This window comes from Coregonus lavaretus (assembly GCF_964263955.1).
Source record: "Coregonus lavaretus genome assembly, contig: HAP1_SCAFFOLD_1362, whole genome shotgun sequence".
Lineage (NCBI taxonomy): Eukaryota > Metazoa > Chordata > Actinopteri > Salmoniformes > Salmonidae > Coregonus > Coregonus lavaretus.
The window spans coordinates 30,605-43,049 of NW_028163696.1; the positions used below are offsets into that span (position 1 = coordinate 30,605).

The window sequence follows — 12,445 nt, forward strand, 5'->3', positions numbered from 1 at the left end:
ATTTATACTGTATTTGGGGTGAAATCCTTTAGTCATTATTCTTAAAATACAAATTAATCTAACAGAATCAGAATCACCTTTATTCGCAAAGTACATTTACACATACCCAGAATGTGCCTTAGTGAGAAGGTGCTGCCAGCAATAGACAATATCCAAACTGAATACAGACACAAGATCACATAGTAGACATCATACAGAATATACAATATCGGAACAGTAAACCTAAAACTCTGGAGTATAGGCTGATTACATTGGGAATATACCATTTACAGAGGGGATATATCTATATAAGCAGAGGGAGGGATGCTGCCGTGGTGAATAAATACTGTGCATTTACCGTGTTGTGCAGAGGTGTGCATAGTTCAAATGCAGTATAGTGCAGATTAGTATTTTGAGGTCAATGATGACAAAGTGCAGTAATCGGCCCAATGCAAAGTCACTTAATCACTCTGAGCCCGATGGCCGGTTGGTGAGGGCCACAGCATGGGGGAAGAAACTGTTCTGGTGGGGGGCAGTTTTGGTCATGATTGACCTAAACCGTCTGCCAGAGGGGAGTCTTTGAAAGATGGGGTGTCCGGGGCGAGCAGGGTTGGCGATGATCTTACCTGCACTCTTCCTTGTCCTGAAGGCGTGCAGGTCCTTGATGGATAGCAAGTGACAGACGATGACCTTCTCCGATGCGCTGCAGTTTGCGCGTGCAGCGGTCAGACACAGACCCAAACCAGACGGGATAGAAGAGGTGAGGATGATGGATGTGTAGAACCGAACCAGAATTGTCAGATATAGTTTGAGTTTCCTCAGCTGCCGCAGTATGTGAGTAGGTATACTACACACAATTTCTATTCAACTGTATGTGAGTGACTATAATACACAAAATGTTCTAGTACTGTAAAATAAACCTCCAGTTCACTAGTTGAGTCTGAGAGATTTTCCTGACAACATGACCTGACCAGGAAAATCTAAGCAAATCAATTTTTATTTACATTTACATTTACATTCTAGTAATTTAGCAGACGCTCTTATCCAGAGCGACTTACAGTAAGTGAGTGCATAAATTTTTTCATACTGGCCCCCCGTGGGAAACCTGCACAGGATCGGTACATCCGAACATCACACCTGCGGGACAGGTACAGGATGGCAACAACAACTGCCCGAGTTACACCAGGAACGCACAATCCCTCCATCAGTGCTCAGACTGTCCGCAATAAGCTGAGAGAGGCTGGACTGAGGGCTTGTAGGCCTGTTGTAAGGCAGGTCCTCACCAGACATCACCGGCAACAACGTCACCTATGGGCACAAACCTACCGTCGCTGGACCAGACAGGACTGGCATAAAGTGCTCTTCACTGATGAGTCACGGTTTTGTCTCACCAGGGGTGATGGTCGGATTCGCGTTTATCGTCGATTGAATGAGCGTTACAGCGAGGCCTGTACTCTGGAGCGGGATCGATTTGGAGGTGGAGGGTCCGTCATGGTCTGGGGCGGTGTGTCACAGCATCATCGGACTGAGCTTGTTGTCATTGCAGGCAATCTCAACGCTGTACGTTACAGGGAAGACATCCTCCTGCCTCATGTGGTACCCTTCCTGCAGGCTCATCCTGACATGACCATCCAGCATGACAATGCCACCAGCCATACTGCTCGTTCTGTGCGTGATTTCCTGCAAGACAGGAATGTCAGTGTTCTGCCATGGCCAGCGAAGAGCCAGGATCTCAATCCCATTGAGCACATCTGGGACCTGTTGGATCGGAGGGTGAGGGCTAGGGCCATTCCCCCCAGAAATGTCCGGGAACTTGCAGGTGCCTTGGTGGAAGAGTGGGGTAACATCTCACAGCAAGAACTGGCAAATCTGGTGCAGTCCATGAGGAGGAGATGCACTGCAGTACTTAATGCAGCTGGTGGCCACACCAGATACTTACTGTTACTTTTGATTTTGACCCCCCCTTTGTTCAGGGACACATTATTCAATTTCTGTTAGTCACATGTCTGTGGAACTTGTTCAGTTTATGTCTCAGTTGTTGAATCTTGTTATTTTCAAATATTTACACATGTTGAAAATAAACGCAGTTGACAGTGAGAGGACGTTTCTTTTTTTGCTGAGTTTATATATATAAACTTTACAATAGTTCAAAAGTACACAACTTCAGTCAATAGGTGTCACGGTCGTTGAAGAACGGGTCAGACCAAGGCGCAGCGTGAAATGCATACATGATTATTGAACTGAATAAACATACAAAACAACAAAAGGCAACGAAACGTGACGTTGGAAGGCTATACACTAACAAGCCCAAACTCACCGAACACAAACAAGATCCCCCAACACAGGCAGGAAAACTGGCTGCCTAAGTATGATCCCCAATCAGAGACAACGAGCGACAGCTGCCTCTGATTGGGAATCACACCCGGCCAAACATAGAAATGCAAACATAGAATGTCACCATAGAAAACACACACGATATACACACCCTGACCAAACTAACTAGAGTTCTATAGGTCAGGGTGTGACAGTACCCCCCCCCCCCCCCCAAAGGTGCGGACTCCGGCCGCACAAACCTGACTTAACAGGGGAGGGTCTGGGTGGGCTTCCAGCCTCGGTGGCGGCTCTGGCTCCGGCTGTGACGTCTCCTCCCTTACTGACTCCGCGTTGCACCCCTGGACCGGTCTGGACCTCAACGCGGAGCTTCCCCTCTCAGTCCTCCCACGATGCACCGATCCCTGTCTGGACCCTGGTGTGGGAGACTCCGAACCTAGAGAGGGGCTGATGTCTGGACCCGGAGTGGAGCCGCTGACCGGAGCTGAACTGGACACCGGTGGAACGGACTGCTCTAGCTCCGGAGTGGAGCCGCTGACCGGAGCTGGACTGGACCCCGGTGGAGCGGACTGCTCTGGCTCCGGAGTGGAGCCGCTGACCGGAGCTGGACTGGGCACCGGTGGAGTGGACTGCTCAGGCGCCGGAGTGGAGCAACCGACCGGAGCTGGATCAGGCACCGGTGGAGCGGACTGCTCCGGCTCCGGAGTGGAGCCATTGACCGGAGCTGGACTGGGCACCGGTAGAGCGGACTGCTCTTGCTCCGGAGTGGAGCGGGCACGGGCCGTGCCGGATTGGAAACACGCACCACTGGTCTGGTGCGAGGAGCAGGAACGGGCCGGGCTGGACTTGGAACACGCACCACTGGCTTGGTGCGAGGAGCAGGAACGGGCCGGGCCGGACTGGGAACACGCACCACTGGCTTGGTGCGGGGAGCAGGTACGGGCCGTACCGGACTGGCGACACGCACCACTGGCTTGGTGCGGGGAGCAGGCACGGGCCGTACTGGACTGGGAACACGCACCACTGGCTTGGTGCGAGGAGCAGGAACGGGCCGGACTGGGAACACGCACCACTGGTCTGGTGCGAGGAGCAGGAACGGGCCGGGCCGGACTGGGAACACGCACCACTGGTCTGGTGCGAGGAGCAGGAAAGGGCCGGGCCGGACTGGGGACACGCACCACTGGCTTGGTGCGAGGAGCAGTCACGGATCTGGGAACTGACGCTGGAGGTCTACGACTGTACCAGTCCTTTACTCTCCACACCCAATCCTCCTCCAGTGAGGACTCCTCCGGGAGCGCCCACGAGTTAGGGAACAGAAACTCATCGTCGTCGTCTTCCTCCAACTCCTCAGTATAAAACTCTTGTTCCCATGGTCGTAGGGACTCAACCTGGAAACCAACCGGGTGCAGTGGTCGGGGCTCTTCTCTCTCGCTCCCCGACCACCCCTTTAGCCCCCCAAGTGTTTTTTCTTGGGGCTGCCTCTCGGGCTTCCTCCTCGGCCGGCGCCTTCTGTGTTGCCGTTGCTCCTCTCTAACCCGGGCCTCCACTGTCACCTCCCAAGGACGGCGATCCATCCCAGCCTGAATCTCCTCCCATGTCCAAGATCCCTTTCTGTCCAGGATCTCCTCCCATGTCCAGGATGTCTGCTCCTGGGCCCGCTGCTTGGTCCATTTTTGGGGGGATCTTCTGTCACGGTCGTTGAAGAACGGGTCAGACCAAGGCGCAGCGTGAAATGCATACATGTTTATTGAACTGAATAAACATACAAAACAACAAAAGGCAACGAAACGTGATGTCGGAAGGCTATACACTAACAAGCCCAAACTCACCGAACACAAACAAGATCCCCCAACACAGGCAGGAAAACTGGCTGCCTAAGTATGATCCCCAATCAGAGACAACGAGCGACAGCTGCCTCTGATTGGGAATCACACCCGGCCAAACATAGAAATGCAAACATAGAATGTCACCATAGAAAACACACACATGACTGTCACACCCTGACCTATAGAACTCTAGTTAGTTTGGTCAGGGTGTGTATATCATGTGTGTGTTTTCTATGGTGACATTCTATGTTTACATTTCTATGTTTGGCCGGGTGTGATTCCCAATCAGAGGCAGCTGTCGCTCGTTGTCTCTGATTGGGGATCATACTTAGGCAGCCAGTTTTCCTGCCTGTGTTGGGGGATCTTGTTTGTGTTCTGTGTAGGCTTGTATGTGTATAGCCGGAGGACGTCACGTCACGTTGTTTATTGTTTTGTTGTATGTTTATTGAGTAATAAACATGTACGCTTTTCACGCTGCACCTTGGTCTGACCCGTCTCTCAACGTTCGTGACAATTGGATTGAGGTGTGACTAGTTTCTGGTCTGGGGAACATCAAATGTTTTTATGAAACTTTGTGAAGAGCTTTGACCTGTCATATCAAATTACTAGGGTATTCAAACAGGCTCATACAATCTCACATTAAGTTCACAATGCAAAACACTGCATAATAGTAGTTAAAAATTGTAAACAAAATATTTTGTTACAGAATGAGCTATACCGAATTGAGCTATTCAAAATCAGTTAGAAATGTGACTATAATGCATTATCTTAATGATCCAAACATTATTTGGAACATTTGTCAAGGACAACAAAATGTCAGGGACAACATACATTAACCTCAGTTTAAAAACATGTAATGTCATATTAAAAGTAACAATCATGCACACAATACAATTATTCTTACATTGTTTTGTAACAGAGTGCTGAAGGGTAACAAGAGTAGCCTACCTTATTTTTCTCCAACTAGACATTCTAGACACAAGTTCAAAACTAAACTTAGAAATAACTTTATCCATAATACTGAGAGCAAACACTCAAAACAGTTGGCTAAAACCAAACATTTTTAAAAAATGAACAGCAATAACAGAAAACGCCATGGGTTAGTTTATGATGGCATTTGCTTAAGTTAAAAGCAGGTCTGAAATGTTTCCTCCTGCCTTTCTTCTGCTATGTCAAGTCTTCATCGAAGCTTGTTTGCACATAAATGCACATTTCCAGTTTTCCTCCAATTACAATTGCACTTCACTCCAGCATGGAGTGCTTTTAGTGCAATACGAAGAGAATGGTCGTGTCTCAACCCAAGCCCTATATCTAAGACTGTGGACCTATGTGCCAAACACCATTATGTTCTGGTCGATTCAAGTACATATCTATAGCTGTGACATCATATGCACACGTGTCTTGGCCAATCCGGCATAAGATCCTGATCTTCTCCTACAGAAGCATTTTCAACATTGTCACTTCTTCAGTAGGAATTTCATCCCGAGTCCTTTGAGTCCCTTGAGGAACCCACTAGATTCAGGGTTTGAGGCCAGATATTCTGCAGCTCTAAATTCAAAAAGCCCTTTGCCCCCTCCCTTGCGCAGCTCCTTGTCGTGGATGAAGCCGGCGAACATCTGTGTGTCCATGAAGAGTTGCAGGAACAGGCGGGCCCCGCGGGAGGGGTGGGACTTGCGGAAGCTCTCCCTCTGCAGCTCCCGAGCCCGGCTGGCACTGCTCTCGCCAATGTGGAGGGAGTAGTGGCCCACCAGCTCTACAAAGAAATGCACAAAGGCCTCCGACACCAGGGAGCTCAGCCCACACTGCTGGCCTCCTGTGCAGTCTCCTTCATCTTGCCGCAGTATCTGCTCTCTCTCCTCCAGGATCTGCAGCAGTGCAGCCTGAAGCTTACTTGGCAAGATACAGTCCTCATCACCAAGCTGTTTGACAAACTTGTCTGTGCATAAATCCACAATAAGCACCTCCTCTATGGGCAGCTCCAGAAGCTCGGGCAGGCAGGGCGCCAGTGCCCCCATGAGGAAGGGAGTGGGAGAGCAGCTAATGTCCAGCATGCTAGCGGGCAGCACGGGCACAAATGTATGCTGCCAGGTGAACGGGTAGAGCAGCGCCAGCGCGGCATGGCCACAACGAGACAGCACGCTGAGTTTGTCAGCAATGAAGATGACCCTCCTCTCCAGTAGCAGAGAGGCAAACACCTGTAGGAGTCTCCCAACGCTCAGGCACTGCAGCAGGCTCTCAAAGTCCACGTGCGCCAGCCTTGAGTCTACCGGCCGATACAGCGTCAGCACCTCATTTCCTGAGCCTGCGAGGAAGCTCTTGAGTGTGATGGTGCATCCAGGGGCGGGAAAAGGAGCCTCCATGACGCTATGCATGAAGGGGGACACTAGGGCTGGACAGATCTCCCTGCACCTCTCTACCTCCTCCAAGATCTTAGCAAACAGGTTGTAGCAGCCCATCCTGCTTACAATACAGTTAACTTCTTTTCCCCTTTCCGCTTGGCAGGATCTTACGACAGTAACAAAACCACCGGCTGCCATCCTCTCCCGTCAAGACAAAAGAGAAGGTTTCACTGTGAAGGTCTCCAGAAGGCCACCAGTCCTGAGAGTCTGGGAAGCAGAACTTGGGAATGGCCTTCAGCCGGTCTTCTGCTTCACGGGAGTGACAAGAAGACTTCTCAAACTTGTTGGGAAACTGTTGCATGATCTCAGGGGAGTAGTTGTTTCCTGAGAAACTCTTTCAGAGTGACACCACCACAAAGAACTGGAAGAGCTGCTGTTGCTGGAGCTGGATCAGGTCCTTCTCCATGGAGCGGTAGCCTGGCCTCCGCTTTAGCGTGGACTGGACATAGACTGAGCGCCTGGACCCTCCTTTAGTGTTGTCCTGTGGGTCACTCTCAGTTCCACTGGTCTCCTCTCGAGCTGAACCTCCCTGGCTCTTCACTCTCTTCTTCCCTCGCTTGGTGTCAAAGATCAAATGAATCCTGTTGACATACTGAGGCAGTCTGTGTGTTTTATGGGTGGTTGTGGGATGCTTGGGTAAGGCAGGTCTAGGGGGGGGGCTTCTGTAGGGGAGGGTGGTGTCGCTGCCAGCGAGGGTTCTGTCTCTGTGTCATGGTCCAGGGTTGGGGACGCCCGATGGGGAGACACATAGTAGGAGACGGCTTGACATCCTCATATGGGTTGTCTCTGGTCAGTGGTTCAGAGATAATGTCCTCATAAATGTTGTCGTCAGAGAAGGCGTGGTATAGGCCAGAGCGCTTGGCCTCACTTCCCAGTGTGTCCTGCTGCTCTGTCAACCGCACCACATCCTCAAACTCAAATGACTTCCTGCTATTTTTGTGTCTGGAAAACCCATTGCCACGGCTGACAGGACACAGGGGTGGTGGAGATCTAGGTGGGTGGGTTATGCCGTTGCTCTTGGTGTTGGACCCAGTGTGCTGGGGTGCTGTCTGCTCCTTGATACTGAAACGTCTGTTGTGGTTTCAGTGGCAGGTGAGTCACTGGACCAACAGCACTCTGAAGCTCTGCTGAGGTATTTCTTCCCTTCTCCCAGAACAACTAATCTCCCTCCAGCCTCCGCCAGAAGCTTCTTGAGGTGTAGAAATTCCCTGGGGGCAGGCTCTCTCCATGGTCATCCACTGACAGAGGTAGGGGTTTGGTCAACTTAACTTCCAACACACCACCCAACTTCAGTTCGCCATTGGTGGTGATGATCCTTTCTACTTGGAAGATGTTTGTAGTGTCTGTTGTAAGAGTTTGCGAAGGCGCTGTAAATGGCTTGGACTCTGATATTGCAGTTGAAGTCTTACTGAAACAGGAGTGATTCTGAGGGGGATCCGACTTTCTGCTGATGCCTGTGTGTATGCCCCGTGCTTGTAGGTTTTCCCTGAAATCTAAACCCAGGCTTTTGGCTTTAGAGAGGTTAGCTTTGCCGTGAGGTTCGCCTCTCCTACTGTCACTACATACTCCGTTACCCTGGACATCCTCTGAAAGAGATCGGGATGCAACTGGTGCAAGTGCTTTGACCCTATCAGCCTTCCCACCGCTGTCTGGTTGACAGAGGCCTTCCCACTGAGAGATCTTCTGCTTGATGTTGAGGCCTGGTTTGTGGGTTAGAGGCCTCCCTTGGTCATTGGTTAGAGGCCTCCCTGGGTCCTGGGTTAGAGGCCTCCCTGGGTCGTGGGTTAGAGGCCTCCCTGGGTCCTGGGTTAGAGGCCTCCCTGGGTCGTGGGTTAGAGGCCTCCCTGGGTCGTGGGTTAGAGGCCTCCCTGGGTCCTGGGTTAGAGGCCTCCCTGGGTCCTGGGTTAGAGGCCTCCCTGGGTCCTGGGTTAGAGGCCTCCCTGAGGAGGGTGCCTGTCAGGCCACAGTAGCCTGGCCCCGTCGTTATTTGTCACATGTTCCAAACACAACAGGTGTAGACCTAACAGTGAAATGGTTACTTACAAGCCCTTAACCAACAATGCAGTTTGAAGAAAGAATACCCAAAAAAATCACACACAAAAATAAAAAATAAAATAATACGAAATAAAAGTAACAAATAATGAAAGAGCAGCAGTAAAAAAAACAATAGCGAGGCGATATACAGGGGGGTACCGGTACCGAGTCAATGTGTTAGTCGATTTAATAATAGTAATAACAGTAGGGAGGCTATATACAGGGGGTACCGGTACCGAGTCAATGTGCGGGGGCACCGGTTAGTCCAGGTAATTGAGGTAATATGTACATGTAGTTAGAGTTATTAAAGTGACTATGCATAGATAATAAACAGAGAGTAGCAGCAGCGTAAAAGGGGGGGGGGGGGGGGATAGCCATTTGATTAGATGTTCAGGAGTCTTATGGCTTGGGGGTAGAAGCTGTTTAGAAGCCTCTTGGACCTAGACTTGGCGCTCCGGTACCGCTTGCCATGCGGTAGCAGAGAGAACAGTCTATGACTAAGGTGGCTGGAGTCTTTGACAATTTTTAGGGCCTAACACCGCCTGGTATAGAGGTCCAGGATGGAAGGAAGCTTGGCCCCAGTGATGTACTGGGCCGTACGCACTACCCTCTGTAGTGCCTTGCGGACGGAGGCCGAGCAGTTGCCATACCAGGCAGTGATGCAACCAGTCAGGATGCTCCCGATGGTGCAGCTGTAGAACCTTTTGAGGATCTGAGGACCCATGCCAAATCTTTGAGGGGGAAAGGCTTTGTCGTGCCCTCTTCACGACTCTCCTGGTGTGTTTGGACCATGATAGTTTGTTGGTGATGTGGACACAATGGGGGCGTGCTCAGTCCTCTTTTTTTTCCTGTAGTCCACAATCATATCCTCTGTCTTGATAACGTTGAGGGAGAGGTTGTTATCCTGGCACCACACGGCCAGGTCTCTGACCTCCTCCCTATAGGCTGTCTCATCGTTATCGGTGATCAGGCCTACCACTGTTGTGTCGTCGGCAAACTTAATGATGGTGTTGGAGTCGTGCCTGGCCATGCAGTCATGGGTGAACAGGGAGTACAGGAGTGGACTGAGCACGCACACCTGAGGGGCCCCCGTGTTGAGGATCAGTGTGGCAGATGTGTTGTTACCTACCTTTACCACCTGGGGGCGGCCCGTCAGGAAGTCCAGGATCCAGTTGCAGAGGGAGGTGTTTAGTCCCAGGGTCCTTAGCTTAGTGATGAGCTTTGATGGCACTATGGTGTTGAACGCTGAGCTGTAGTCAATTAATATAATTCTCACATAGGTGTTCCTTTTGTCCAGGTGTGAAAGGGCAGTGTGGAGCGCAATAGAGATTGCATCATCTGTGGATCTGTTGGGGCGGTATGCTAATTATGGTGGGTCTAGGGTTTCTGGGATAATTGTGTTGATGTGAGCCATGACTAGCCTTTCAAAGCACTTCATGGCTACAGACGTGAGTGCTACGGGTCAGTAGCCATTTAGGCAGGTTACCTTAGTGTTCTTGGGCAAAGGGACTATGATAGTCTGCTTGAAACATGTTGGTATTACAGACTCAGACAGGGAGAGGTTGAAAATGTCAGTGAAGACACTTGCCAGTTGGTCAGCGCATGCTCGGAGTACACGTCCTGGTAATCCGTCTGGCCCTGCGGCCTTGTGAATGTTGACCTATTTAAAGGTCTTACTCACATCGTCTACAGAGAGCGTGATCACACAGTCGTCCAGAACAGCTGATGCTCTCATGCATGTTTCAGTGTTACTTACCTCAAAGCGAACATATAAGTAATTTAGCTAGTCTGGTAGGCTCGTGTCACTGGGCAGCTCGCGGCTGTTCTTCCCTTTGTAGTCTGTAATGGTTTGCAAGCCCTGCCACATCCGACGAGCGTCAGAGCCGGTGTAGTACGATTAGATCATGTGACAGATCATGTGACACTAAGATTGCACACAGGTGGACTTTATTTAACTAATTATGTGACTTCTGAAGGTAATTGGTTGCACCAGATCTTATGTAGGGGCTTCATAGCATAACACACCACTTTTCCGTTATTCATTTTTTTGACTTTTTTGAAACAAGTTCTTTTTTTAATTTCACTTCACCAATTTGGACTATTTTGTGTATGTCCATTACATGAAATCCAAATAAAAATCCATTTAAATTACAGGTTGTAATGCAACAAAATAGGAAAAATGCCAAGGGGATGAATAATTTTGCAAGGCACTATAGCCTATAACTAGTGCCAATACCCACTGGGCACACACTAGTTGAATCAACATTGTTTCCACATCATTTTAATGACATTACTTTGAACCAACGTGGAATGAATGTTGAATTGACGTCTGTGCCCGGTGGGTCGTTTATTCTGGTCAGGTTAGTAGAGGAGTAACTCCTGGCCCTACTCATAGATACTAACGAGTGGCTTCTCCCACTGTGTCCGTTGTTTTTTGTGTCCCAAACTGTGTCCCATGTTTTAGCAGTACTGGGAAGGAAATATCAGAGCTCTCTGCAGAATTTCGGCTGTTGTGGCTGCCTCACTAATATGCTAGTTATGTAAAAACACTAAATGGCTCTCACAATGCAACAGATAAACAGAGGAGAGATAAACAACTCTCCTCTGAGTGCATGTCTGTTCCATTTGTAGAGATTATTCAAGTTCAAGTGTATTGAACTTTTTGTGTTTTGAGAGACGGTAAACAGCTGGCATATCTGTGAAAAGGGAGGCTAGCATAAAAGAGTTGACACTAAGTTAAATATATTTTTGTGGTTTTGTTTGCTTTTATTGAACTGAAAGAAACAGAGCAATACCCAACCAAATCCCTTCTCATAGTACAGTCGTGGTCAAAGTTTTGAGAATGACACAAGTATTGGTCTTCACAAAGTTTGCTGCTTCAGTGTTTTTAGATATTTTTGTCAGATGTTACTATGACATACTGAAGTATAATTACAAGCATTCCATAAGTGTCAATGGCTTTTTTTGACAATTACATTAAGTTTATGCAAAGAGTCAATATTTGCAGTATTGACCCTTCTTTTTCAAGACCTCTGCAATCCACCCTGGCATGCTGTCAATTAACTTCTGGGCCACATCCTGACTGATGGCAGCCCATTCTTGCATAATCAATGCTTGGAGTTTGTCAGAATTTGTGGGTTTTTGTTTGTCCACCCGCCTCTTGAGGATTGACCACAAGTTCTCATTTGGATTAAGGTCTGGGGAGCTTCCTGGCCATGGACCCAAAATGTTGATGTTTTGTTCCCCGAGCCACTTAGTTATCACTTTTGCCTTATGGCAAGGTGCTCCATCATGCTGGAAAAGGCATTGTTCGTCACCAAACTGTTCTTGGATGGTTGGGAGAAGTTGCTCTCGGAGGATGTGTTGGTACCATTCTTTATTCATGGCTGTGTTCTTAGGCAAAATTGTGAGTGAGCCCACTCCCTTGGCTGAGAAGCAACCCCACACATGAATGGTCTCAGGATGCTTTACTGTTGGCATGACACAGGACTGATGGTAGCGCTCACCTTGTCTTCTCCGGACAAGCTTTTTTCCGGATGCCCCAAACAATCGGAAAGGGGATTCATCAGAGAAAATGACTTTACCCCAGTACTCAGCAGTCCAATCCCTGTACCTTTTGCAGAATATCAGTCTGTCCCTGATGTTTTTCCTGGAGAGAAGTGGCTTCCTCGCTGCCCTTCTTGACACCAGGCCATCCTCCAAAAGTCTTCGCCTCACTGTGCGTGCAGATGCACTCACACCTGCCTGCTGCCATTCCTGAGCAAGCTCTGCACTGGTGGTGCCCCGATCCCGCAGCTGAATCAACTTTAGGAGACGGTCCTGGCGCTTGCTGGACTTTCTTGGGCGCCCTGAAGCCTTCTTCACAACAATTGAACC

General features: G+C 49.4%; 1 pseudogene across 1 annotated transcript; it reads right to left on the reverse strand.

The window, feature by feature from the left end:
- Positions 1-5,593: 5,593 nt before the first annotated feature.
- Positions 5,594-10,339, reverse strand: LOC311117858 (DENN domain-containing protein 2C-like; annotated as a pseudogene). Its single transcript has 2 exons — positions 10,326-10,339; positions 5,594-7,606 (listed from the first exon to the last, which is right to left on the reverse strand). The product of its transcript is annotated as a DENN domain-containing protein 2C-like (transcript).
- Positions 10,340-12,445: the final 2,106 nt, after the last annotated feature.